At 44.8% G+C, this 27,607-nt stretch overlaps 1 protein-coding gene across 3 annotated transcripts in view; it reads left to right on the forward strand.

Annotated features, from left to right (window-relative positions):
- Window positions 1–24,848: 24,848 nt before the first annotated feature.
- LOC135520386 (oxidation resistance protein 1-like) overlaps window positions 24,849–27,607 on the forward strand; it is a 204,260-nt gene continuing 201,501 nt past the window's right edge. Inside the window, exon 1 of one of the 3 annotated variants that reach the window (XM_064945905.1) lies at window positions 24,849–24,932. The gene's annotated coding sequence lies outside the window, so the exon portion shown is untranslated. The remainder of the gene's footprint in view (window positions 24,933–27,607) is intronic. The other 2 variants (XM_064945903.1, XM_064945906.1) reach the window with 2 other exon arrangements.

Below are 27,607 nucleotides of genomic sequence, written 5' to 3' on the forward strand. Positions count from 1 at the left end.
CCAGTCTGCATGGAGCTGCCAGTCTGCAAGGAGCTGCCAGAGCTGCCAGTCTGCATGGAGCAGCCAGAGCTGCCAGTCTGCAAGAAGCCGCCAGAGCTGTCAGTCTGCAAGGAGCCGCCAGAGCTGCCAGTCTGCATGGAGCAGCCAGAGCTGCCAGTCAGCATGGAGCAGCCAGAGCCGCCAGTCAGCATGGAGCAGCCAGAGCTGCCAGTCAGCATGGAGCAGCCAGAGCCATCAGTCTGCCAGGATCCGCCAGTCAGCCAAACTCTTCCAGATCTGCCAGTCAACCAGACTCTTCCAGATCTGCCAGTCAGCCAGACTCTTCCAGATCTGCCAGTCAGCCAGACTCTTCCAGATCTGCCAGCCAACCAGACTCTTCCAGATCTGCCAGTCAGCCAGACTCTTCCAGATCTGCCAGTCAACCAGACTCTTCCAGATCTGCCAGTCAGCCAGACTCTTCCAGATCTGCCAGTCAGCCAGACTCTTCCAGATCTGCCAGTCAACCAGACTCTTCCAGATTCGCCAGTCAGCCAGGATCTGCTGGAACCGTCAGTCAGCCAGACTCTTCCAGGTCCGCCAGTCTGCCAGACTTTTCCAGATCCGCCAGTCAGCCAGACTCTTCAAGATCAGCCAGTCAGCCAGACTCTTCCAGATCTGCCAGTCAGCCAGGATCTGCCAGAGCCTTCCTCCTCTCCTGTGCTGCCGGAGTCCGCTCCCCCTTCCCACAACGAAAGCCGTGACAAGGTGGGATCTTTTTTGTCTGTAAAATTAATTATGCGAGAAATGTCAGTGGAAACGCTTTTATGTGCAAACAATGATATAATAGGCTTTTATTTGCAAACATTAATATAATAGGCTAACAATCATATCGAAGTAAACATGTTGTGTGGTCCTTACACTACGACTCATCGGGAACGCATGCAGTTTATTAGGCTACAGATGAAATCAATTATGATGAACGTCACAGGGCTTGATGCTCCTTTCCAATAAATATCCAGGGTCTTATTCTGGTGACATGATAATTGTTGCTTGGCTGCCTGTTTGACAAATAAAAACAACGTCGCTCTTTTGTCCATAATAATAATGTCATCATCTGTAGCCTATACCTGCGCTCTAGCCCAGTGGTTCCCAAACTAGGGGTTGGGCGTGGTGTCCCATTTTTCCTCTTGTCATGTCAGTCATTGCATACCTTATGTCGCATTCATGTACTAGGCGGAACTAGGAAACTCTGGCATTTCTGACTAGCTAACTGGTTGTAGTTATACATGTGCCTCGTACAAGAAATCATCATGTCGGAAAGAGTTTCCTAGTTCTGATTAGCGTGTGAACGTGTCATTAAAGAGCCTTTTATAACTTGGCAGAAATGTCCAGATCAACTAACTCATGTCAGCTAACGTTTTTTAGCTAGATTTTTTAGCCTATAGACTTTGTTGTAATGTTTGAGTCATTTAAATATTTCATGAATACGCATTAGACATGGCAAAATGTATAGAATTACAATAAAATGAGCTTTAAAACTGCAAAAATGTTCTCTCCACCAACAAGAGGGGTGTGAACAGTTTGGATCATGAACAGTGCTTGTGCCCATTGAAATAGATGTGCGCATGGGCACCTGGGATGTTCCCCAATGCTGGAAGGGGGGCCTGAGTGGTAAAGTTTGGGAACCCCTGCAGGGCTTTTGGCGAGAGCGCATGTGCCAATACAAGTGAGCACACTCTATTTAACACAACATTTTTGGGGGAGAAAACCATCAGTAGAGTTGAAAATGCAATGGATACCCATTTAACTTGTATTTTTTATTCTGTACATGGGAATTTAACTGCAAAATGTATTTTATGTGCACTACATTATCAAGCTAAGCCTTGTATCTGCAACAAGTCAATTTGATGGAAACACACCTCTGGAGGTGTTTATCGCATATTGTTTTTATGCAGATTTTAGAATAATTGCATGAACATTGGATGGAAACCTAGCTTGTTTCTCTGAATTGCCTTGTGAAAACCTAACACTGTAAGATAATATTTCATAATTTAGCTAGTCATGTTGGCAATAATAGCTTTCAAACCATGCACACCTGACCTAGATTGCGATTTATAATAGGCTGTTTATGGATTGCGTAAACAACAACAGTGGGCTAGCTTAATTGTGTGACGCGGGGATGCAGGGTTGAGTTCCAAATGAAACAACTGCAAGTGTGCTTGCTCGAGTTCCTCATTGGCACAGCTCAGAGGGTACCTTAAAGTTGAAGACTCTTCTTTGAGCCATAAAAGTGCAGTGAAATGCTTAGGAAATGTGCATGCTTTGGAGAGGTGTGTGGCCACTAGACACCAGTTAGTCCTCTCACTCAAAACCTTGTCATTTTATTCTTATGTTGCACCTTCCTCACATTTTCTCTTGGAATAGTCTTATGAGATTAGTGAATGTATCCAGATTATTTTCAGATTTCGTTATGAACAAATGCTGCAAAAAGTACAGTAAATGTTAAATGCACATAAAATCAACAGTGTTATGTTTGGAATCAGTTATTGGTCTAATAATTTTTGCATTATCTCCAAACTGTTCCCTTTCAATTGCTGCCATGGTTATGCATGTGTTTTTGATATTTATTTGTAAGAAACATTTCTATATAGCCCTATTCATAATAGGCCAATTCCCTATAAGTGAATTTGTCAAAATTCGTATTACTTCTTCAAATGGGTGGACCATTGCCGCTTCTACGTGTTAATCGAAATTAGGAAACTCGAAAATGTCACATTGTGTAAAATCTTTCTATGCCTTAAAGCTTCTTAAAATAACATTTGACATTGACAAACAAAAATAGCACTATTGTGAGGTTAGGTCCTTAATAAGACTGAATGGAGAAGGTATTCAACAATAGCATGCTGTTAATAACAAATATAGGAGATTAAAATGGATACATGTCTTAGTACATTCAACACGTTCAGTTTTCAGGCATCAATAGTGGCCTAACACATTGCCAAGGTCATTTCTTCCTCTGCGTTGGAGTTCGTAACCAGCTGAGCAGCTACCAACAGGAGAACAACATTCTCCGGAGCCAATTGAATGCTGATGTTGTCTTTGGGGATTAACTCCATGGCATTGCAACACTGGTGTCCCAGTCACAGCTCGAATGGCTTCACTGAGGTAAGAGCCTCCGTCACGCAGCAGCCATGTTGGCTCCCCAGGGGAAAGAGCAAGGCTCGGAGGGGATGGACACTGGAATCCTCAGGGGATGTCATCTGGATGCTGGAAATTCCTAAATGGGATAATTAATTTTGTGTGACTTGTTTGCCTCTTTCTCTCTTTGTCTCTCTCTCGCTCTCATTCACTCACTCACTCACTCATGACTCACTCACTCTGTTTTACAATGGTTCACATTAAATTTCCCTGATCTGTTCTGGTGTTTTGATTTGCTTGATGATTTCTGTGCAAGGTGCTGAAGTGAAGGGGGAGGGTTGCAATATATCTGAATATCTCCAGGGGTCCCTGTATTCCATGAGCTCAGACATGCAGTATTCTGCTCTCTCAAACATCAACATAAGCAATGAATGACAGTGAACTGGACCAAAATAATAGCTTTTTCATGGTGAGTTTAAAATCTCACAGGTGTGTAAAGAAGAAGGGGCCAATAGAAATAGTGATGCATGCAAACTGAAAGAGTGTACAATACAGCTTTACTGTGAGGAAAATCGGGTTGTATTTTTAGCCTGGCTGAACCAGACTAAACACTGCGCTGTGATCTCCATTGTTTCACTTCAAACAACAGTGAAATGTACTGTAGAGCAACCAGTTTGGATTCCAGGCTATTGGATCAGCTTACTTCAAAAGAAATATCCCAAACTACGAAGGATAAAAACATTTCAGTAAGGGGCCAGTCAGTCAACCTGTGATGGGGAAACAATTTAGTTTCAAGTGTAATGCAGCCTAATTCATGTAAATTGATATTTTTATACGTTGGGTGTAGGTTAGCAAAGAGCATCGGCTGGCTTGGGTCATCTAGGGACATCCATATTGATGATTGTCTGCATCATTTAAGAACAGCACAGCAATCACTCTGACTGCATCTATTGGCAGGATGGCATTTGCTCTCTGCTGCCTGCTAACATCTCACAGACTACAGAGAACACTGTAAATCCCTAAATGGGAACAATTCTGAAGATTAAAACTGGGTACATCAGTCTATGGAACAGGGATAAAAAATGTGAGACATCAGTAGTTCATCCGACTGCTGGGGTAATCTGTCATATGATCACAAACATCACACATGCTGCTTAACCAATGTGTCAAACATAGAACTAGGAATTAAATACTAGAATGGACATGAACCTTCTTATGATGGAATAAAAGTCAGACATTTTGGTCAGGGAGTTGGTCAACCATGATTTGGCAGTGCTGTGATAAGATATTGTGTAAAATAATGATTTATCTGCACTGTATGTTTATTAGCTAGGTAGCCAGCCAGTTTTAGAGAAATTATTCCCAGAATTGTTTTAAATTAACTACCAATATGCCAACATTCCATTCAAACAATACAGTCAATCGACACTAATTAAATTACACCATTTCTGATATATCACATCCCTTACTTCAATTTTCCTGCATAAGTAAAAGTAGGATTAATGTTGATTTAAATGGAATGTTTTTGTCTTCCCTTCTCACCATCCTGCATCTCTTCTCAAACTGCCTAATTAAACTGGGAGAGGAACAACTTTAGACAGACCATTGGCATGACTCTCCTGTGAAGACCTGAATGATCAGGTTACAGTGGGTCCGCTCTGCTGTGCCCTCTCTGACGCAGAGAGGGAGAATTGGAGTGATCCGCTTTATGGAGGTTGTAAGTACTCTGCTTCTGGGCTCTGTAGTATTGAAATTAGAATATGTGACTGTGGGACACAGAGAGAGACTTGGCCAAACTTTAACATCAAAAGGTTGAATGATGAAATAGTATTTTGGTAAATCCGGACAGTTGGGTGGTCGGTGGGATACCAAAGAACAATCCTGTCGAATTTGTTAATAATTTGTGATGTAACTAAAGAAGGTAGGACAACATAACTGTATCTCTTAATGTATATATTTCCCAGTTGTCAGGGTCACATCCAAATGTGGGGGAACGTGTATGATTAAATATGAAACTATTTGTGAGAAGATGTAATGTGATGTAAGCCTTATAAATTAGATAATTGTTTGTCATATGACGTCTTAACCAAGTCAGTGGCCAGCCCCCTTGAGCACAGACATTACACAGTGTCATAATATTAATTAGACCAGAGAGCATGGCGTGGTAGCTAGATGTTGAAATGGTTGACAATTTAAATAAAGACCAGTTATGCTGAAAACGTTACAAATGGTTGAGAAATCTACTACTGTATAGACCAAGCAGACTAAGGCGTGAGCCAGATGTTGCAAAATGGTTTAAACTAAAAATCTACCAAAGGACAAGAACAGAGAAAGTGGAGATCATCCCCACACTGAAATGGTTAACAAATCTACAAAATAAAGACCAATTATTCAGTCTGCAGCTGTTTAAGTACTTTAGTCTGGTAAACTCGACCGATCAAACGACCGAATGGTACTCTGAAAGAGACTTTCTGTCGACTTTATCATACAGACGGACCGGCGATCACAGAGAGGGACAACAAAGGCATACACTCGTAAATAGGTAAATTGCAATTTATTTTAGAACGAGCAGCTGTTCATGTGCAAAAGGGTAGCATTTCCATGAGCTTGGTTATTAACTGTATGTACTCTGCCTTTCCCGGCTCTTGAGCTGTCCCCACCCCTTTCCTTTGTCTACCAAGTCGTCACATCAGTTTCACCCCCGAGGTACTTTTTCTTTGTATCATGTTAGTAACCAATGTATGACCTATTGTGTCTGTGTTTATGTAATTCTGTGTGATTTAGTTAGTTAGTAAATAAATAATTAAGCAAATTTGTATATCGCTGATTCATAATTTATGCTAGGGTTTGTGCAGATATCCAAGGGTTTCCGACATTCAGAATACGACTGATGGGGTAATAATACATTAATAAGTGACTGTAATCGATAAGATATTAAAATATCTGAAGATAGTTACATTTGGGAAATAGAAACTCTTTAAACAACGCTTTCCCATGGTGCTCCGACCTCCTAATGAATTAATGTTTACATGATTAGTTTAATCACGTAATGATAATTACACAGAGAATTGATTTGGTAATATAACAGTCTTCACATTATTGAGTAGGCAACCAACGTTACGACACAATGTAAACAATCAGTCACAACATCTTACTTGGATGAGGTGAATTTCCCACTTACTATGTATCTGGAAAGGCTATATAAATCAAATTAATTTTCTTACAGAATCACACTATGTCAATGACACACTCAGTGCTTAATTTACCAAATTGCATTTGAGTGGCCTCTTCGTTAATTCTCTAGCCCCCCACCCCTTTTTGTTCCAGCACCTCCCGATTTACAAATTAAGCACTTGATACACTAACATGTCACTCACAGGGTAATATATCTAATCCTTGGTTTACACAGGAATTGTCTGAGAAATGACAGGAAATACATGTATCTCTTGCTAAAATGTAGCTTGGGCTAAAGGCTAGACTGACTGATTCTACGTCTGATTGGCAGTCCTTCAGATATTTCATAAATAGATGTCTATCTCTGGTTAGAAAAGCAAAATCAACATATTTCTTGAATTGTGTATCTGAGAGTGGTGGTAATCCAGATAACTTCTAGAAAGAGGTCAAATCTTTCAAACAAAACTCGACCCCCTCGTTGCCCCAGAAGGTTGACAGCTTCTGGTCCCATACAAGACAACATTTTAATTTGTGTTTTTTTTGTTGTAACGATTTCGCTCCAGGTGGCCACATGTTTGAAAGGAACGTTTCAAAAAAGTAATGTCATTCCACTAGAGGGAGTCATTTAGTCACCCCAGAACAGTGATGCTCTAAAAGACTCACACAAGATTGATGTTCAAACAAAATCCATAGGGACTGATTCACTTGATCTCTTCTTACCAGTGGTGTAAAGTACTTAAGTGAAAAATACTTTTAAGTATTACTTAAGTATTTTTTAAATTATATGTACTTTACTATTTATATTTTTGACAACTTTTACTTTGACTTTACCTTAATCCTGAAGAAAATAATGTACTTTTTACTCCATACATTTTCCCTGACACCCAAAAGTACTTTTGAATGCTTAGCAGCACAGGGAAATGGTCCAATTCACACACTTATCAAGAGAACATCCCTGGTCATCCCCATTGCATCTGATCACTATAGACAAATGCTTTAATTGTAAATTATGTGTTGTGTTGGAGCGTGCCCTTGGCTATCCATATGTTTTTTTTAAACAAGAAAATGCTGTTTTTTTGGCTTGATATAAGGAATAAGAAATTATTTAAACTTTTGATACTTAAGAATATTTGAGCAATTAAATTTACTTTTGAAACTTACATATATTTCAAACAAAATACTTTTAGAATTTAACTCAAGTAATATTTTACTGGGTAACTTTCACTTTTACTTGAGTCATTTTCTATACTTCTTTACTTTTACTCAAGTATGACTAATGGAGTACTTTTTCCACCACTGCTTCTTACTGTAGCTCTCTGCCCCACTTATTGCAGAACCATTGTGTCACACCCTGGCCATAGTTTACTTTGTATGTTTCTATGTTTTGGTTGGTCAGTGTGTGATCTGAGTGGGCATTCTATGTTGGATGTCTTGTTTGTCTATTTCTATGTCTGGCCTGATATGGTTCTCAATCAGAGGCAGGTGTTAGTCATTGTCTCTGATTGGGAACCATATTTAGGTAGCGTGGGTTTCACTGTGTGTTTGTGGGTGATTGTTCCTGTCTCTGTGTTTTGCACCAGATAGGGCTGTCAGACAGTTGTTTTCAGACAGTTGTTATTTTGTTAGTTTATCAGTGTATAGTTTCTTTATTTAAATAAAATGAATAACAACCACGCTGCATTTTGGTCCGCTCCTCCTTCTACAGACGGAAGCCGTGACAGAATCACCCACCACAACAGGACCAAGCGGCGTGGTAACAGGCAAAAGCAACAGCAGGAGCAACAAAAAAAGGAATGGACATGGGAGAACGAATTAGACGGAGAAGGACCCTGGGCTCAGCCTGGAGAATATCGCCGCCCCAAGGAAGAACTGGAGGCGGTAAAAGCGGAGAGGCGCCGGTATGAGGAGGCAGCACGGCGACGCGGATGGAAGCCCGAGAGTCAGCCCCAAAAATGTCTTGGGAGGGGGGCTCAGGGAGAGTGTGGCAGAGTCAGGAGTCAGACCTGAGCCCACTCTCCCTGTTTATCGTGAGGAGCCAAGGAGGAGACCAGAACCAGAGCCGGTGTTGGAGGTGAGCGAAACAGAGACTATGAAGGAGTTAATGGGGAAATTGGAGGAGAGAGTAATGAGGGAGTTGCTGTGTTGGTCCTTTAAGTATGGAATTTGCCCGACGGAGCGTGTCGGGGATTTGATGGCACCTGGGTCAGCGCTCCATACTCGTCCTGAGGTGAGTGTTAGTCGGCTGGTGAAGTTGATGCCAGCCTCACGCACCAGGCCTCCTGTGCATCTCCCTAGCCTTGCATGTCCTGTGCCAGCACTGCTCTCAAGATCTCCAGTACGCCTTCACGGTCTAGCCCATCCTGTTCCACCTCCACACACCAGCCCTCCGATGGCAGCTCCCCGCACCAGGCTTCCTGTGCGTGTCCTGGGCCCAGTACCACCAGTGCCAGAACCACGCATCAGGCCTACAGTGCGCCTCGCCTCTACAACGTTGCCAGAGTCTCCTGCCTGTTTAGCGCAGCCAGAGCTGGCAGCCTGCATGGAGCAGCCAGAGCTGGCAGCCTGCATGGAGCAACCAGAGCTGCCAGTCTGCATGGAGCAACCAGAGCTGCCAGTCTGCATGGAGCAGCCGGAGCTGCCAGTCTGCATGGAGCTGCCAGTCTGCAAGGAGCTGCCAGTCTGCAAGGAGCTGCCAGTCTGCAAGGAGCTGCAGGAGCTGCCATTCTGCAAGGAGCTGCAAGAGCTGCCAGTCTGCATGGAGCAGCCAGAGCCGCTAGTCTGCATGGAGCAGCCAGAGCCGCTAGTCTGCATGGAGCCGCCAGAGCCGCCAGTCAGCATGGAGCCGCCAGAGCCGCCAGTCAGCATGGAGCAGCCAGAGCCGTCAGTCTGCCAGGATCCGCCAGTCAGCCAGACTCTTCCAGATCCGCCAGTCAGCCAGACTCTTCCAGATCCGCCAGTCAGCCAGACTCTTCCAGATCTGCCAGTCAGCCAGACTCTTCCAGATCTGCCAGACTCTTCCAGATCTGCCAGTCAGCCAGACTCTTCCAGATCTGCCAGACTCTTCCAGATCTGCCAGTCAGCCAGACTCTTCCAGATCTGCCAGTCAGCCAGACTCTTCCAGATCTGCCAGTCAACCAGACTCTTCCAGATCTGCCAGACTCTTCCAGATCTGCCAGACTCTTCCAGATCTGCCAGACTCTTCCAGATCTGCCAGTCATCCAGATCTGCCAGTCAACCAGACTCTTCCAGATCTGCCAGTCAGCCAGACTCTTCCAGATCCGCCAGTCAGCCAGATCCTTCCAGATCTGCCAGTCAGCCAGGATCTGCCAGACCCTTCCTCCTCTCCTGTGCTGCCGGAGTCTCCCGCCTGTCCGGCGCTGCTGCCAGAGTCTGAAGAGCCCCTCTGTCCCGAGCTGCCCCTCTGTCCCGAGCTGCCCCTCTGTCCCGAGCTGCCCCTCTGTCCTGAGCTGCCCCTCTGTCCCGAGCTGCCCCTCTGTCCCGAGCTGCCCCTCTGTCCCGTGTTATTAAGTAGGGTTGCCGTGGCTAGGAGGTCACGGAAGCGGACAAGGTGGGGGACGACTATGGTGAGGGGGGGCCACGTCCAGCACCAGAGCCGCCACCGTGGACAGATGCCCACCCAGACCCTCCCCGATAGGTTCAGGTTTTGCGGCCGGAGTCCGCACCGTGGGGGGGTACTGTCACACCCTGGCCATAGTTTACTTTGTATGTTTCTATGTTTTGGTTGGTCAGGGTGTGATCTGAGTGGGCATTCTATGTTGGATGTCTTGTTTGTCTATTTCTATGTCTGGCCTGATATGGTTCTCAATCAGAGGCAGGTGTTAGTCATTGTCTCTGATTGGGAACCATATTTAGGTAGCCTGGGTTTCACTGTGTGTTTGTAGGTGATTGTTCCTGTCTCTGTGTTTTGCACCAGATAGGGCTGTTTTAGGTTTTCGCACGTTTGTTATTTTGTTAGTTTATCAGTGTATAGTTTCTTTATTAAAATAAAATGAATAACAACCACGCTGCATTTTGGTCCGCTCCTCCTTCTACAGACAAAAGCCGTGACACATTGACCTATATTTTTTACTTGACGATTGTTTCTGGTGTTTTCCATAAGATCTGGGAAGTGGCACATGTCCTCCCCCTACATAAAGGAGGAGATCCTTCTGACAGATAACTACCGTGCAATTTCCAAATTATCCTGCCTTTCCAAAGTTTTAGAATCCCTGACCAACTCACAACAAATCACTTTTTTACTTCTAACTCTATTCTTATTGTGCACCAACCTAGACATAATCAAAACATTGGTCGTGTACACAGATTTGTGACTCGCTTCAGGAAACTAGGCTTATGTCACGTGTCACTACTTCACAGGAGAGCCATTTGAACGTAAGCTTAGTTTTTTAATCAATATGCTTTTTTGGCAGAAGTGCCTTCTGAAACATGTGCACTTTCATGTGCCGTAATAACAAACTTGTATGCCATCTGTAAATAGGGATACAATTGTTGTCACGATCGTCATAATATATGGACCAAAGCGCAGCGTGATCTGGGTTCCACATATTTTTTATTACTACGTGAAACACACAGCAAAACAAACTCAACCGAAACTTGCCGCTAACATAGTGCTCACAGGCAACTATACAAAGTCATGATCCCACAAAGCACAATGGGGAAATGGCTACCTAAATATGATCCCCAATCAGAGACAACAATAAACAGCTGCCTCTGATTGGGAACCATACCAGGCCAATATAGATATACAATTCCCCTAGATAACCCATCCTTAATCACACACCGACCTAACCAACATAACAAAGTTGGAAGCACAGAATCGTCTAGAATGTCATTGTATGCTGTAGCGTTTAGATTTCGATTCACTGGAACTAAGGGACCTAGCCTGAACCATGAAAAACAGCCCCAGACCATTATTCCTCCTCCACCAAACTTTACAGTTGGCACTATGCATTGGGACAGTTCCTGTGCTGATGTTGCTTCTAGAGGCAGTTTGGAACCGTTTTTTTCTTCAGCACTGTGATCCCGTTCTGTGAGCTTGTGTGGCCTACCACTTCTCGGCTAAACCGCTGTTGGTCCTAGATGTTTCCACTTCACAATAACAGCACTTACAGTTGACCGGGGCAGCTCTAGCAGGGCAGAAATTTGACATACATTACATTTACATTTAAGTCATTTAGCAGACGCTCTTATCCAGAGCGACTTACAAATTGGTGAATTCACCTTCTGACATCCAGTGGAACAGCCACTTTACAATAGTGCATCTAAATCATTAAGGGGGGGTGGTGAGAAGGATTACTTATCCTATCCTAGGTATTCCTTGAAGAGGTGGGGTTTCAGGTGTCTCCGGAAGGTGGTGATTGACTCCGCTGTCCTGGCGTCGTGAGGGAGTTTGTTCCACCATTGGGGGGCCAGAGCAGCGAACAGTTTTGACTGGGCTGAGCGGGAACTGTACTTCCTCAATGGTAGGGAGGCGAGCAGGCCAGAGGTGGATGAACGCAGTGCCCTTGCTTGGGTGTAGGGCCTGATCAGAGCCTGGAGGTACTGCGGTGCCGTTCCCCTCACAGCTCCGTAGGCAAGCACCATGGTCTTGTAGCGGATGCGAGCTTCAACTGGAAGCCAGTGGAGAGAGCGGAGGAGCGGGGTGACGTGAGAGAACTTGGGAAGGTTGAACACCAGACGGGCTGCGGCGTTCTGGATGAGTTGTAGGGGTTTAATGGCACAGGCAGGGAGCCCAGCCAACAGCGAGTTGCAGTAATCCAGACGGGAGATGACAAGTGCCTGGATTAGGACCTGCGCCGCTTCCTGTGTGAGGCAGGGTCGTACTCTGCGGATGTTGTAGAGCATGAACCTACAGGAACGGGCCACCGCCATGATGTTGGTTGAGAACGACAGGGTGTTGTCCAGGATCACGCCAAGGTTCTTAGCGCTCTGGGAGGAGGACACAATGGAGTTGTCAACCGTGATGGCGAGATCATGGAACGGGCAGTCCTTCCCCGGGAGGAAGAGCAGCTCCGTCTTGCCGAGGTTCAGCTTGAGGTGGTGATCCGTCATCCACACTGATATGTCTGCCAGACATGCAGAGATGCGATTCGCCACCTGGTCATCAGAAGGGGGAAAGGAGAAGATTAATTGTGTGTCGTCTGCATAGCAATGATAGGAGAGACCATGTGAGGTTATGACAGAGCCAAGTGACTTGGTGTATAGCGAGAATAGGAGAGGGCCTAGAACAGAGCCCTGGGGGACACCAGTGGTGAGAGCGCATGGCGAGGAGACAGATTCTCGCCACGCCACCTGGTAGGAGCGACCTGTCAGGTAGGACGCAATCCAAGCGTGGGCCGCGCCGGAGATGCCCAACTCGGAGAGGGTGGAGAGGAGGATCTGATGGTTCACAGTATCGAAGGCAGCCGATAGGTCTAGAAGGATGAGAGCAGAGGAGAGAGAGTTAGCTTTAGCAGTGCGGAGCGCCTCCGTGATGCAGAGAAGAGCAGTCTCAGTTGAATGACTAGTCTTGAAACCTGACTGATTTGGATCAAGAAGGTCATTCTGAGAGAGATAGCGGGAGAGCTGGCCAAGGACGGCACGTTCAAGAGTTTTGGAGAGAAAAGAAAGAAGGGATACTGGTCTGTAGTTGTTGACATCGGAGGGATCGAGTGTAGGTTTTTTCAGAAGGGGTGCAACTCTCGCTCTCTTGAAGACGGAAGGGACGTAGCCAGCGGTCAGGGATGAGTTGATGAGCGAGGTGAGGTAAGGGAGAAGGTCCCCGGAAATGGTCTGGAGAAGAGAGGAGGGGATAGGGTCGAGCGGGCAGGTTGTTGGGCGGCCGGCCGTCACAAGAAGCGAGATTTCATCTGGAGAGAGAGGGGAGAAAGAGGTCAGAGCACAGGGTAGGGCAGTGTGAGCAGAACCAGTGGTGTCGTTTGACTTAGCAAACGAGGATCGGATGTCGTCGACCTTCTTTTCAAAATGGTTGACGAAGTCATCTGCAGAGAGGGAGGAGGGGGGAGGGGGAGGAGGATTCAGGAGGGAGGAGAAGGTGGCAAAGAGCTTCCTAGGGTTAGAGGCAGATGCTTGGAATTTAGAGTGGTAGAAAGTGGCTTTAGCAGCAGAGACAGAGGAGGAAAATGTAGAGAGGAGGGAGTGAAAGGATGCCAGGTCCGCAGGGAGGCGAGTTTTCCTCCATTTCCGCTCGGCTGCCCGGAGCTCTGTTCTGTGAGCTCGCAATGAGTCATCGAGCCACGGAGCGGGAGGGGAGGACCGAGCCGGCCTGGAGGATAGGGGACATAGAGAGTCAAAGGATGCAGAAAGGGAAGAGAGGAGGGTTGAGGAGGCAGAATCAGGAGAAAGGTTGGAGAAGGTATGAGCAGAGGGAAGAGATGATAGGATGGAAGAGGAAAGAGTAGCGGGGGAGAGAGAGCGAAGGTTGGGACGGTGCGATACCATCCGAGTAGGGGCAGTGTGGGAAGTGTTGGATGAGAGCGAGAGGGAAAAGGATACAAGGTAGTGGTCGGAGACTTGGAGGGGAGTTGCAGTGAGGTTAGTGGAAGAACAGCATCTAGTAAAGATGAGGTCGAGCGTATTGCCTGCCTTGTGAGTAGGGGGGGAAGGTGAGAGGGTGAGGTCAAAAGAGGAGAGGAGTGGAAAGAAGGAGGCAGAGAGGAATGAGTCAAAGGTAGACGTGGGGAGGTTAAAGTCACCCAGGACTGTGAGAGGTGAGCCGTCCTCAGGAAAGGAGCTTATCAAGGCATCAAGCTCATTGATGAACTCTCCGAGGGAACCTGGAGGGCGATAAATGATAAGGATGTTAAGCTTGAAAGGGCTGGTAACTGTGACAGCGTGGAATTCAAAGGAGGCGATAGATAGATGGGTAAGGGGAGAGAGAGAGAATGACCACTTGGGAGAGATGAGGATCCCGGTGCCACCACCCCGCTGACCAGAAGCTCTCGGGGTGTGCGAGAACACGTGGGCGGACGAAGAGAGAGCAGTAGGAGTAGCAGTGTTATCTGTGGTGATCCATGTTTCCGTCAGTGCCAGGAAGTCGAGGGACTGGAGGGAGGCATAGGCTGAGATGAACTCTGCCTTGTTGGCCGCAGATCGGCAGTTCCAGAGGCTACCGGAGACCAGGAACTCCACGTGGGTCGTGCGCGCTGGGACCACCAGATTAGGGTGGCCGCGGCCACGCGGTGTGGAGCGTTTGAATGGTCTGTGCAGAGAGGAGAGAACAGGGATAGATAGACACATAGTTAACAGGGTACAGAAGAGGCTACGCTAATGCAAAGGAGATTGGAATGACAAGTGGACTACACGTCTCGAATGTTCAGAAAGTTAAGCTTACGTAGCAAGAATCTTATTGACTAAAATGATTGAAATGATACAGTACTGCTGGAGTAGGCTAGCTGGTAGTGCTACAGTACTGCTGGAGTAGGCTAGCTGGTAGTGGCTGCGATGTTGACAACTGACTTGTTGGAAAGGTGGCATCCTATGTCGGTGCCATGTTGAAAGTCACTGAGCTCTTCAATACAGGCCATTCTACTGCCAATGTTTGTCTATGGAGATTGCATGTTCGTGTGCCTGATTTAATAAATCCTGCTAGCAACTGGTGTGGCTGAAATAAACTAAATCCCATCATTTCAATGGGTGTAGCTCTATTCCTTTGATTTCTATCCTAGATAACCCCCTAGTCCTTGCAGAAGACAAACATAATTCATTTCTTTGACACATTTTTTGCAGTTTTACTTTAGTGCCTTAGTGCAATAATAGTGTTTAACCTGATTTTTGAATGACTACCTCATCTCTGCACCCCACACATACAATTATCTGTAGGGTCCCTCAGTTGAGCAGTGAATTTAAAACACAGATTCAACCACAAAGACCAGGGAGACTTTCCAATACCTTGTGAAGAAGGGAACCTACAGTATTGGTAGATGGGCAAAACATTTAAAAAAGTAGACCTTGAATATCCCTTTGAGCATGTTGAACTTATTTATTACACTTTGGATGGTGCAACTTAGTTGCTGAAGAGAAAGGAAACTGCTCAGGGATTTCACCATGATGCCAATGGTGACTTTAAAACATTTATAGAGTTTAATGGCTGTGATAGGAGAAAACTGAGGATGGATCAACAACATTGAATTTACTCCACAATACTAATCTAAATGACAGAGTGAAAATAGGGAAAACCTGTACAGAATAAAACATATTCCAAAACATGCATCCTGTTTGCACAAAGAGTGAGTCCATGCAACTTATTATGTGACTTGCTAATCAAATGTTACTTCTGAACTTATTTAGGCTTGCCGTAACAAAGGCGTTGGATACGTACGGACTCAAGACATTTCAGCTTTTCATTTTTTATTAATTTGTCAATTTGACATTATGGGGTATTGTGTGTAGGCCAGTGACACAAAATCTCAATTTAATAAATGTTTAATTCAGGCTGTAACACAACAAAATGTGAAAAACTCAAGAGGTGTGAATACTTTCTGAAGGCACTGTATATGTTAATTGAATGGTTCTCCCATCGATCTGATTTAACGTTTAAAAAACATACTGATGAGCAAGTTATTACATTTTTTTTATCTAGCTTCTCCCTAAACAGCAGGAAGCAGATTTTACAGTAAACTTTCTTGCCAGTTGTTGACTATGGTGACACCATTTACACAGAATGCAGCAGCCACTAGTCTTAAACCTTTGGATGCGGTCTAGCACCACAGCCTTTGTTTTATCACAGGTGACAGTTCAATTTTAAAAATAAATAAATAATCATTTACATTTATTTTCTGTAACTTTTACCCCTTTTTCTCCCCAATTTCGTGGTATCCAATTGGTAGTTACAGTCTTGTCTCATCGCTGCAACTCCCATACGGATTCGGGAGAGGTAAAGGTCGAGAGCCATGATTCATCCGAAACATGACCCAACCAAGCCGCACTGCTTCTTGACACAATGCCCGCTAAACCCAGAAGCCGGCAGGTAGCCTGGGGGGGCAGGTAGCCCAGCTGACAAGATAAACATCTCTCGTTCTGCCCCTGAACAAGGCAGTTAACCCACTGTTCCTGGGCCATCATTGAAAATAAGAATTTGTTCTTAACTGACTTGTCTAGTTAAAGGTAAAATAAAAAGCCAGCCACACCAATGTGTCAGAGGAAACACTGTACACCTGGCGACCATGTCAGCGTGCATGCGCCCGGCCCGCCACAGGAGTCGCTAGAGCACGATGGGACAAGAACATCCCTGACGGCCAAACCCTCCTCTAACCCGGACGATGCTGGGTCAATTGTGCACCGCCCCATGGGTCTCCTGGTTGCAGCCGGCTGGAACAGAGCCTGGACTCGAACCAGGATATCTTGTGGCACAGCTAACAACAGCGATGCAGTGCCTTAGAACACTGCACCACTTGGGAGGACAGGTGACAGTTTTAATATGCATCACTGTGTCCTGTATCAAATGGTTGGCTGGTCCTCATTAAAGTCCCCTATATCACATGAGTTACATGTTGGTTAACTCGAGGTTCCTAGTGTCTCCAACAAATCAGGTAAATCCACCTTCAGTTTTAATGCCCACCATTTTTGGAATAACCTGCAGAGCTCCCTGTGTCTTGATTCCCTAGTGCCACTAGGGCGGTTTAGGAGTCTAATGCTGAACTTGTTAAATGACAATTGCATTTGTTTTGATTAAATATTAACATTTATTCTGGTTTGTAGTTTTTCTTTATTGTAACCTGTAGTTTTTAATAATTTCTTTATTGGAATGTTTGTGCTTAATTAGTTGAATTTGTTGTCCTCTGGGGACCTTCAAAAATGAGTCCTGGGCTCATTGGGCTCCCAAACATGGCAGCCATGGCAGACATAGATCTGAGAATTGTGTCATCAGAAGGTCAAATAAGCTGTTTGTCCCATCAGCAAGTAATATGCATCACATACAGAACCAAATGACTCTGCCTGTCACTCATCCTCTCATCTGTCTTTGATTCATTAACTCCATCGACACATGAAACTGCAGTGCACAGCACTCTAAGAGGTTGGATAAATATTTGATGAATATTTTAAAGGGGCATAAAATCTAAAGGAGTGGCTCAATATACATATTACTTTAGATTTAAAAGCTATGTTAACATTGATATTATATGACAGCAATCTTTACTGGTTTTTAGTTTTATTCACCAAATGAACATGAACTTTAGCCCTTTAATCTCTACCATACACTGGAGAGGGGTTATATATTTGTAAATGTTCTATATTTGAGGTCTTCCTAATAAGCTTCCTCCTTGGGAATAGAATATAATATGTTTCACGTGCTTGTACATGTTGTTGTCATGTTGTGTTGTTACCATGCTGTGTTGTCATGTGATGCTACCTTGTCATGTTGTCTTAAACAACAACTTGCCACCTAGACATTGTCAGGACACATTCAATAAGAGAGAGCCTACATATATCCTTTGATTTTCAAAGCTACAGTCCAATATGAATTCCATGTAGTTCCATGTAGAATCCTCTGTGTAAAAGCTTCTACAAGGAACTCAAAAGGGTCCTACCTGGAACCAAAAAGGGTTCTTCAAAGGGTCAGTCTATGGGGACAGCTGAAAAACTCTTTCAGGTTCTAGATAGCACCTTTTTTCCTAAAAGTCTACTGTATGGTAACCTACTGTAGTTGTTGCTTGTGATAAGGATGACCTGTGCTGCATTTAGAGCTTTACATGCCAGTGATTGTGAATAAGGCTCTGAATTTAAATAATGTGTTCCACTGCTGATTGGATAGAGCTGAGACGACTGTGTCATACATTGTAACGTCACGGTGATATGATTGCTTTCCTTTGATGTCTTGAAATACTATACGTTCTTGATCCCTGGAAGCCTGGCTGGTAATGTATTTTTTTAATGAAATACAATCTCTCTGCAATTTAGTGCTCACATAAGAGATCAGATATGAGATTTCTGCTCATGAGAGACATGTTTTGCTCTTGTTTTCGAACATAACCAGTATTTCCTGCACATAACATTTGTCTGAACCATTTCTCTATCTGTGCCTACCAGGCAGAATGCTTCGGCAGAGTCATTCAGTGGTATGTTGATGAGCTCTTTCTGCTGTACCAGCTCTCCTTGACACCATCCTTGTCATTTCTGTTCTGTCTTCAGGAAGCATCCATTTTTACTGGGTTGATCGCTTCATCCCCTGACATGAAATATCCTCTCATAAAGTGTGGTACAAGTGGTTCTATACGCTCTTAGAAAAAAGGTTTCCAAAAGGGTTCTTTGGCTGTTCCCATACAAGAAACCTTTTTGATTCCTAGTAGAACCATTTTTGGTTCCAGGTAGAACTCTTTTGGAAGTGGAAGTCAAAAAGGTTCTACCTGGAACCAAAAAGGGTTCTTCAAAGGGTTCTCCTATGGGTACAGACGAATAACCTTTTTAGGTTCTAGATAGGACCTTTTTTTCTAAGAGTGTAGTTCAGCCTCTCCTACAGGGCATTGCTCAAAGCCACTTCTAGCAGAGAACACTTTATACAGCTTTATAATACAAATACAAACAAAGTTATAGCATATTGCACACACATACCCCAGCCAGCACATACTGTAACATTCTGAGAACCATATGTTTCTTGAGCTTGGTAAGAGTGTCGTTGTCCGATGGTTATTTTGCATACAACCTTCCCACAACATTCTGGAATGGTGCAGAATAGTTGCTTGGCTTTGGAACATTCTCAGCACACACATTCTTTTATTGGTATTTAATTACTTCTAAACGTTTCCTAAAAGTTCATTTCATGTCGTTTTTTTTCTATGTTCTAGGAACATTCTCCAACTGGTTTGACATTGGGAATGTTCTTAAATTGTTCAGAGAACGTTAAGAAATAACATTCTTCTGTGGAATTGTCAATATTTCAGCATAACGTTTTCTACAGGTTTCCTCATGGTTCGATTTAAAGCAATGCACTCAAATTATTCCAAGAACGTTAAGAAACGACATTCGTCTGTGGAAATTTCAATACTTCAGCATAAAGTTTTCTCCAAGTTTCCTCATGAACATATTTAAAGTAATTTTCTCAGAACATTATGAAAACTTTCCATAAAAACCACAAGAAAACATTAATAATGTTCAAAGATGATTTAAAAACATACATTCCATTTTCAGCATCAACAAAACTCTCTCTATCCTCTATCTTGTTAAGTGTGTTCAGGTGTGTTGGCCATACCCACTAATTGGTCACACCTAATCTTAATGAGTGCTGGTTTCCTTTGAAATTGGGTCTGTTTGAACAGAATACAATGTATGAGTTAATAAACATTGCATGCTAACTCCATCCTGGTGGCGCAGTGGATTAATTCCATGGATAGAGAACAGATGATCATAGGTTAGATGATCATAGGACTTCAAAACAGTTAACCTAAGCTAGCAGTCTTATTGAAACATTTAGTAAAGGATTTAAGGATGTTATTCAAAAACCTCTAAAGAACCTATAATTTTCAATCTCAGAACAATAATAAAACCTCCCTGGATAACTTTCAGAGAACCATAGTAAAACGTTCTCAGAACCTCCCTGCAACCTAAAAATGAATTTTCCCAGACCAGGTGTAATGTTCACTTCCATCTCAGAACATTTAAAAAACGTTTTGTTTTACCGATCAGGAAACTTATGACTTAGTTCTCAGAACCAATGGGAAACCAAAACGTACATTCCCACAACTTCCAAGGAACCAAATGTGCTAGCTGGGATACACATTCTGTAGTCAAAATATTTGATTAAACTCAATCTTGAACATTGATAAGGGATTTCTAATGTGAGGTGAATGGGAAAATGAAGCCCTAACATTACATTACATTTCTACACATCCACAGGGCAGCTCCATGAAATCAGGCGGTAATTGGGATAGCATGGGAGAAACCATGAAAACCCATTTCCTGTTGTCCTTATCTGTTCTGTATTGGGTAGATGAAGCAGGTTAACAGGGAAACATATCCGCTGCCAGCAGCATGTTTATATCACAGAGGCCATCGCAGGGCACCAACATCTGTCTGTCTACAGGGCATTCCCAGGGATGGATGGGCAGGTGTTCTTATCTCCCACCCCACTGGCTTGACTTCATTATTTGATCCTGTATTCACCTCAGTCTGATACATTGGCTCACAGTGTCATACTGGATAGGCAGAAGGCTGATAGTCTGATCTCGCACTTCTCCTAGGATGAAATGTGAAGTAAATGTTCCAATGCTTCAGTGTTTGCATCTACAACACATTGATTTCTTTTTTATTAAGGTCACATATGTTATGAAGCTAGTAGATCCTTGGTGATATGTCTTATTCTGGTCCCCATGGTATGAGGGAGTCAAGGCCAAAGAGGATTGGCTGATACTTAGTGCCTGTGTTGTACCTGGAGACTGAATCATCTTCAGAGGGTTAAGGGGCAGAGGCTATACCACCTATTTCAAGTCAATCTGAGTAGTTAAAATTACATGAACACTGCTCAATAAACATGAATATCTTTTTGAAAGCGTTAAGTTAAATGTGCCATTATTTACATACCTTACATGTGTTGAGTACTCCTGTCAATAGTGCTCTCTCTCTCTGATATGTACATTATGTCACACCCTGATCTGTTTCACCTGTCCTTGTGCTTGTCCCCAGCCCCCTCCAGGTGTCGCCCATCTTCCCCACTTATCCCCTGGGTATTTATACCTGTGTTTTCTGTCTGTCTATGCCAGTTCGTCTTGTTTGTTCAAGCCTGCCAGCGTTTTATGTATCAGCTCCTGCTTTCTCCAGTCTCTCTTTTCTCGCCCTCCTAGTTTTGACCCCTGCCTGTCCTGACTCCGAGTCCGCCTGCCTGATCACTCTGCCTGACCTGGGCCTGCCTGCCTGTGGCCCTGTACCTTTGCCACTACTTTGGATTACCGACCTCTGCCTGACCTGGGCCTGCCTGTGGTCCTGTACCTTTGCCACTACTTTGGATTACCGACCTCTGCCTGACCTGGGCCTGCTTGTGGTCCTGTACCTTTGCCACTACTCTGGATTACCGACCTCTGCCTTACCTGGGCCTGCCTGCCTGTGGTCCTGTACCTTTGCCTCTACTCTGGATTACCGACCTCTGCCTGACCTGGGCCTGCCTGTGGTCCTGTACCTTTGCCACTACTCTGGATTACCGACCTCTGCCTTACCTGGGCCTGCCTGCCTGTGGTCCTGTACCTTTGTCTCTACTCTGAATTACCTACCTCTGCCTGACCTGGGCCTGCCTACCGTCCTGTGCCTTTGCCCCACTACTCTGGATTACCGACCTCTGCCTGACCTGGGCCTGCCTGCCTACCGTCCTGTACCTTTGCCTCTACTCTGGATTAACGACCTCTGCCTGACCTGGGCCTGCCTGCCTACCGTCCTGTACCTTTGCCTCTACTCTGGATTAACGACCTCTGCCTGACCTGGGCCTGCCTGCCTACCGTCCTGTACCTTTGCCTCTACTCTGGATTAACGACCTCTGCCTGACCTGGGCCTGCCTACCGTCCTGTGCCTTTGCCCCACTACTCTGGATTACCGACCTCTGCTGACCTGGGCCTGCCTACCGTCCTGTGCCTTTTCCCCACTACTCTGGATTACCGACCTCTGCCTGACCTGGGCCTGCCTACTGTCCTGTGCCTTTGCCCCACGACTCTGGATTACCGACCTCTGCCTGACCTGGGCCTGCCTGCCTACCGTCCTGTACCTTTGCCCCACTACTCTGGATTACCGACCTCTGCCTGACCTGGGCCTGCCTGTGGTCCTGTACCTTTGCCCCACTACTCTGGATTACCGACCTCTGCCTGCCTGTGGTCCTGTACCTTTGCCACTACTCTGGATTACCGACCTCTGCCTTACCTGGGCCTGCCTGCCTGTGGTCCTGTACCTTTGTCTCTACTCTGAATTACCTACCTCTGCCTGACCTGGGCCTGCCTACCGTCCTGTGCCTTTGCCCCACTACTCTGGATTACCGACCTCTGCCTGACCTGGGCCTGCCTGCCTACCGTCCTGTACCTTTGCCTCTACTCTGGATTACCGACCTCTGCCTGACCTGGGCCTGCCTACCGTCCTGTACCTTTGCCCCACTACTCTGGATTACCGACCTCTGCCTGACCTGGGCCTGCCTACCGTCCTGTACCTTTGCCCCACTACTCTGGATTACCGACCTCTGCCTGACCTGGGCCTGCCTACCGTCCTGTGCCTTTGCCCCACTACTCTGGATTACCGACCTCTGCCTGACCTGGGCCCGCCTGCCTACCGTCCTGTACCTTTGCCCCACTACTCTGGATTACCGACCTCTGCCTGACCTGGGCCCGCCTGCCTACCGTCCTGTACCTTTGCCCCACTACTCTGGATTACCGACCTCTGCCTGACCTGGGCCTGCCTACCGTCCTGTACCTTTGCCCCACTACTCTGGATTATCGACCCCTGCCTGCCTTGATCTGTTGTTTGTCTGCCCCTGTTGTTGCAATAAACACTGTTACTTCAACACAGTCTGCACTTGAGTCTTACCTGAGACCTGATACTTTAAGTCATAATATTCTAATACATTTTTACCTACCAGGCTATTCAATGTGCAGTTCAATCTCTTTTCCCGTATCTCACAATAATGAGACGTGAAACTTAAAATATCTGAGTGATGGTAATGTTGGTTTGTTTGTGTGTTATGTATAAGGTTGTAGAAAATAATTTCCTCCTCAGAGGACAAACTATTGTATTACTTTCTATTCTATATTATTTAATTTCCATCCAGCCAAGGCCAGTTGATTAATATGGTTTATTCAAGAACATCTCAGTGCAATTTGTATTAATTAAACCCTTATCATTCCCTTGGTCCTGGCTCTCTGTGAACACTGCATGCTAGCACCCTGCCTGGCTGCCATTCTCATTAGATCCAACACAGTCAATTACAGGGTGTTAGTACAACTAAGAGCTGACCCCACCAGAGCCGGAGGGATCACCATGGCAACCAGGTAGACTAGACTGTAGCGAGCTAATGATGGAAAGGACCCACACCGACGTCTGACAATCAACCTTGTTAAAGTAAATTAGTAGTAGATTGTATGACTGAAATGTCTATTGTTTTTCGATGAGATGAATTTAATGATGTGGATTAGTGTCTGTTTACATGTCTGCATGTGTAATGTTGGCATATGTGTTGTGTATGTTTTGCAAAGTGTAGTGGGTCTTAATTGCATGACAAGCAGCAGCCCCAAGGCAATAAACATGTCCCCTTCATGTAATGGACAACACATACTACAGTAGTGCTACATGTCTGTCAAGTATCGTCTTGGGTTATCATGGGTTATTCAGTTCAGATAAATATTAATAGCCCTACTGATAATATTCATAGTCTCTCATATGACTGTGTCATATGATATCAAATCAAAATGTTTTTGTCACATGCTTCGTAACCAACAGGTGTAGACTAACAGTGAAATGCTTAGTTACTGGCCCTTCCCAACAATAACAAATAATAATAGAAAGACAACACGAGGAATGAATCACAACGAGTAACGATAACTTGGTTATATACACAGGGTACCAGGGGTACGGGGTACTGTAGATATGTGTAGGTAGGGGTTAGGTCACTAGGCAACAGGATAGATAAAAAGCAGTAGCGGCAGTGTATGTGATGAGTCAAAAGAGTTAGGGCAAAGGGAGTCAAAGAAGATAGTCTGGGTAGCTATTTGGTTGACTATTTAACAGTCGTATGGCTTGGGGGTAGAAGCTGTTCAGGGTCCTGTTGGTTCCAGACGTGGTGCATTGGTACCACTTGCAAGTGCAGTAGCAGAGAGAAGAGTCTATGACCTAGGTGGCTGGAGTCTTTTGAGGGCCTTCCTCTGACACCACCTGGTATAGAGGTCCTGGATGGATATTCCTATACTCCTATGTTCAGCATTATGGTATACACTTCTGCTTGTCTACAGCATTAATGACAGCAACAGACAGACAGCCAGTAGCCTAGTGACACAGCAATGTTGTTGTACTACTGCTCTGAGTAACTAACTCACTGACATCTTTGAGACAGCTTTGTGGTAGTGACAGTGACAGAACAGTCCTCTGCTGTGTCCCAGAAGGAAAGCTGCCAAGCTGCCAACACACTAGGGCCTGGCTGTCCATGGCATGCGCCATCCTGCCCCCTTTCCTCGTGCCTCCATCTCTCCCTCCATCCATCACTAGAACCCCTGTTTTTTTTCTCTGAATTGAGAACCACTGACTGTCTGCACTATAGCCCTTCACACAGACATCAGCTCTCCTGTCTCATAGTCTGATAAATGTATAGGTCGCTACTGCATTGGTATGATGGACAACTGAAGTGTTGTCATTTCCCCTCCTATCCAATCCGCCTCGTCACAACCAATTTGCAATATCGCTCTCCTCCAACGCCTCGATGCATCCCTCCCGTTGTTATAGAGTAGGTTTGTGTCGGTGTTGGTTTGATCCGATCCTCCCCTGCTCCTCTTCATGATGGTAGTTTCTATAACGAGAGGGTCAAATGACTCCGCATGTCTCAACTGTTCCCACTTTCTGCTATGATGCTGCACGCTTGCAGAAAAATTAAGACTGATTTCTGTTTCACACCGACTGAGAATGTTTGTAAACAACTGAACCCAGGTCATTGCACGAGATCCCTTCTGAAAGTAAGTAGCGGTTTTATTGTGGGACTGACGTGTAGGCTATCGCGTGTGATGTTTTTGAAACGATGCACGCACCGGTTTATATTTTGAAGAGTTACATTTTATACATGGAAATATATGTATTTCCGCAAGTAATGTATATTCATGCATTGACATGTTGTTCACTAATAAACATGTTATATACAACCCCTCGCAAAGCTTTGAGAAAACAGCTGAAACGATGATTCAGCAGAACAGTGTACGCACGCAAATACCTGCATTACCAGTTAAAAGAGTAACTAACAGTCTTGACATTGAACATTGAACCACCACATTTGGTACACTAAAAATATCTATTTAATACGTATGTTCTTCAAAATGCCGCGCGGGGTATCAAATTGTTCGATGAGCGAGGCTGTCATTGTTTTTGAAGATATTATAGTTTATGCTATAGCCTGTACAGTAGCCATACTAGTACCGTATATAATTGTCCAGCAGGCTCGAAGTAGGCTAGTTTTTGAAGTATAAGCTGTAAGAAGGATGACACAGGAACAGGGACATAATAATAACATTATACATGTTACTACACACGTACATGTGACACGTGAACATGTGATTGTATTACAATGGTAAAATAATGTGCAATGATGCAATCCCCCTATTATTTGAATGTTAGTTCAATAATTCATGGTGGGAGACTGGATAGAAAGTTATCTCTGGAATGCATTCGCTGGGGAATGTGATGAATGATGCCTGCCCACATACACATACTCATCACTGTCTGGCTGTCTGCCTGTCTGCCTGTCTGTCTGCCTGTCTGGCTGTCTGCCTGTCTGTCTGCCTTAAACACTAATTCGCCCTAACTATAGCCATCTGGCCTGCCACTCTTTATAGAGTAATACCCATCCACAGCAATCGGGCTGCATACTGCATCAAGGTAGCCAACAGCTGAACATGTGACATGCATGGAACTTGTACAGTATGTGTTTGTTTCAGTCATTGGTTATTTCTTTTCTACATGCACCCCATGCCGTGGCATTGCCCCTGTTCCACTAAGGAACTCAAGACTCAGGGTCAAGACCAGCACCACAAGGGCAGACAGACCTTGGTCACAGTCACACTTCAATTGGATATTCCCTATAGATCAGGGATGTCAAACTCATTCCATGGAGGGCCTAGTGTCTGCTGGTTTTTGGTTATTCCTTTCAATTAAGACAACCAGGTAAGGGGAGTTCATTACTAATCAGTGACCTTAATATATCAATCAAGGACAAGGGTGGAGCAGAAACCCTCAGACACTTGGCCCTCAGTGGGATGAGTTTGACACGTGCTATAGATGGTCTTTAGTTGGGCTACTCAAACTGTCAACAAACTACTGCAACTCTTGATACACACTCAGGATACCTGTATCTGTAACAGTGAGGGGAGAAGGAGAGAAAAGGAATACACACTCAGGATACCTGTATCTGTAACAGTGAGGGGAGAAGGAGAGAAAAGGAATACACACTCAGGATACCTGTATCTGTAACAGTGAGGGGAGAAGGAGAGAAAAGGAATACACACTCAGGATACCTGTATCTGTAACAGTGAGGGGAGAAGGAGAGAAAAGGAATACACACTACGGATACCTGTATCTGTAACAGTGAGGGGAGAAGGAGAGAAAAGGAATACACACTCAGGATACCTGTATCTGTAACAGTGAGGGGAGAAGGAGAGAAAAGGAATACACACTCAGGATACCTGTATCTGTAACAGTGAGGGGAGAAGGATAGAAAAGGAATACACACTCAGGATACCTGTATCTGTAACAGTGAGGGGAGAAGGAGAGAAAAGGAATACACACTCAGGATACCTGTATCTGTAACAGTGAGGTGAGAAGGATAGAAAAGGAATACACACTCAGGATACCTGTATCTGTAACAGTGAGGGGAGAAGGATAGAAAAGGAATACACACTCAGGATACCTGTATCTGTAACAGTGAGGGGAGAAGGATAGAAAAGGAATACACACTCAGGATACCTGTATCTGTAACAGTGAGGGGAGAAGGAGAGAAAAGGAATACACACTCAGGATACCTGTATCTGTAACAGTGAGGGGAGAAGGAGAGAAAATGAATACACACTCAGGATACCTGTATCTGTAACAGTGAGGGGAGAAGGAGAGAAAAGGAATACACACTCAGGATACCTGTATCTGTAACAGTGAGGGGAGAAGGAGAGAAAAGGAATACACACTCAGGATACCTGTATCTGTAACAGTGAGGGGAGAAGGAGAGAAAAGGAATACACACTCAGGATACCTGTATCTGTAACAGTGAGGGGAGAAGGATAGAAAAGGAATACACACTCAGGATACCTGTATCTGTAACAGTGAGGGGAGAAGGAGAGAAAAGGAATACACACTCAGCATACCTGTATCTGTAACAGTGAGGGGAGAAGGAGAGAAAAGGAATACACACTCAGCATACCTGTATCTGTAACAGTGAGGGGAGAAGGAGAGAAAAGGAATACACACTCAGGATACCTGTATCTGTAACAGTGAGGGGAGAAGGAGAGAAAAGTTATACACACTCAGCATACCTGTATCTGTAACAGTGAGGGGAGAAGGAGAGAAAAGGAATACACACTCAGGATACCTGTATCTGTAACAGTGAGGGGAGAAGGAGAGAAAAGGAATACACACTCAGGATACCTGTATC

The sequence above is a fragment of the Oncorhynchus masou genome, chromosome 29 (assembly GCF_036934945.1).
Source record: "Oncorhynchus masou masou isolate Uvic2021 chromosome 29, UVic_Omas_1.1, whole genome shotgun sequence".
NCBI lineage: Eukaryota > Metazoa > Chordata > Actinopteri > Salmoniformes > Salmonidae > Oncorhynchus > Oncorhynchus masou.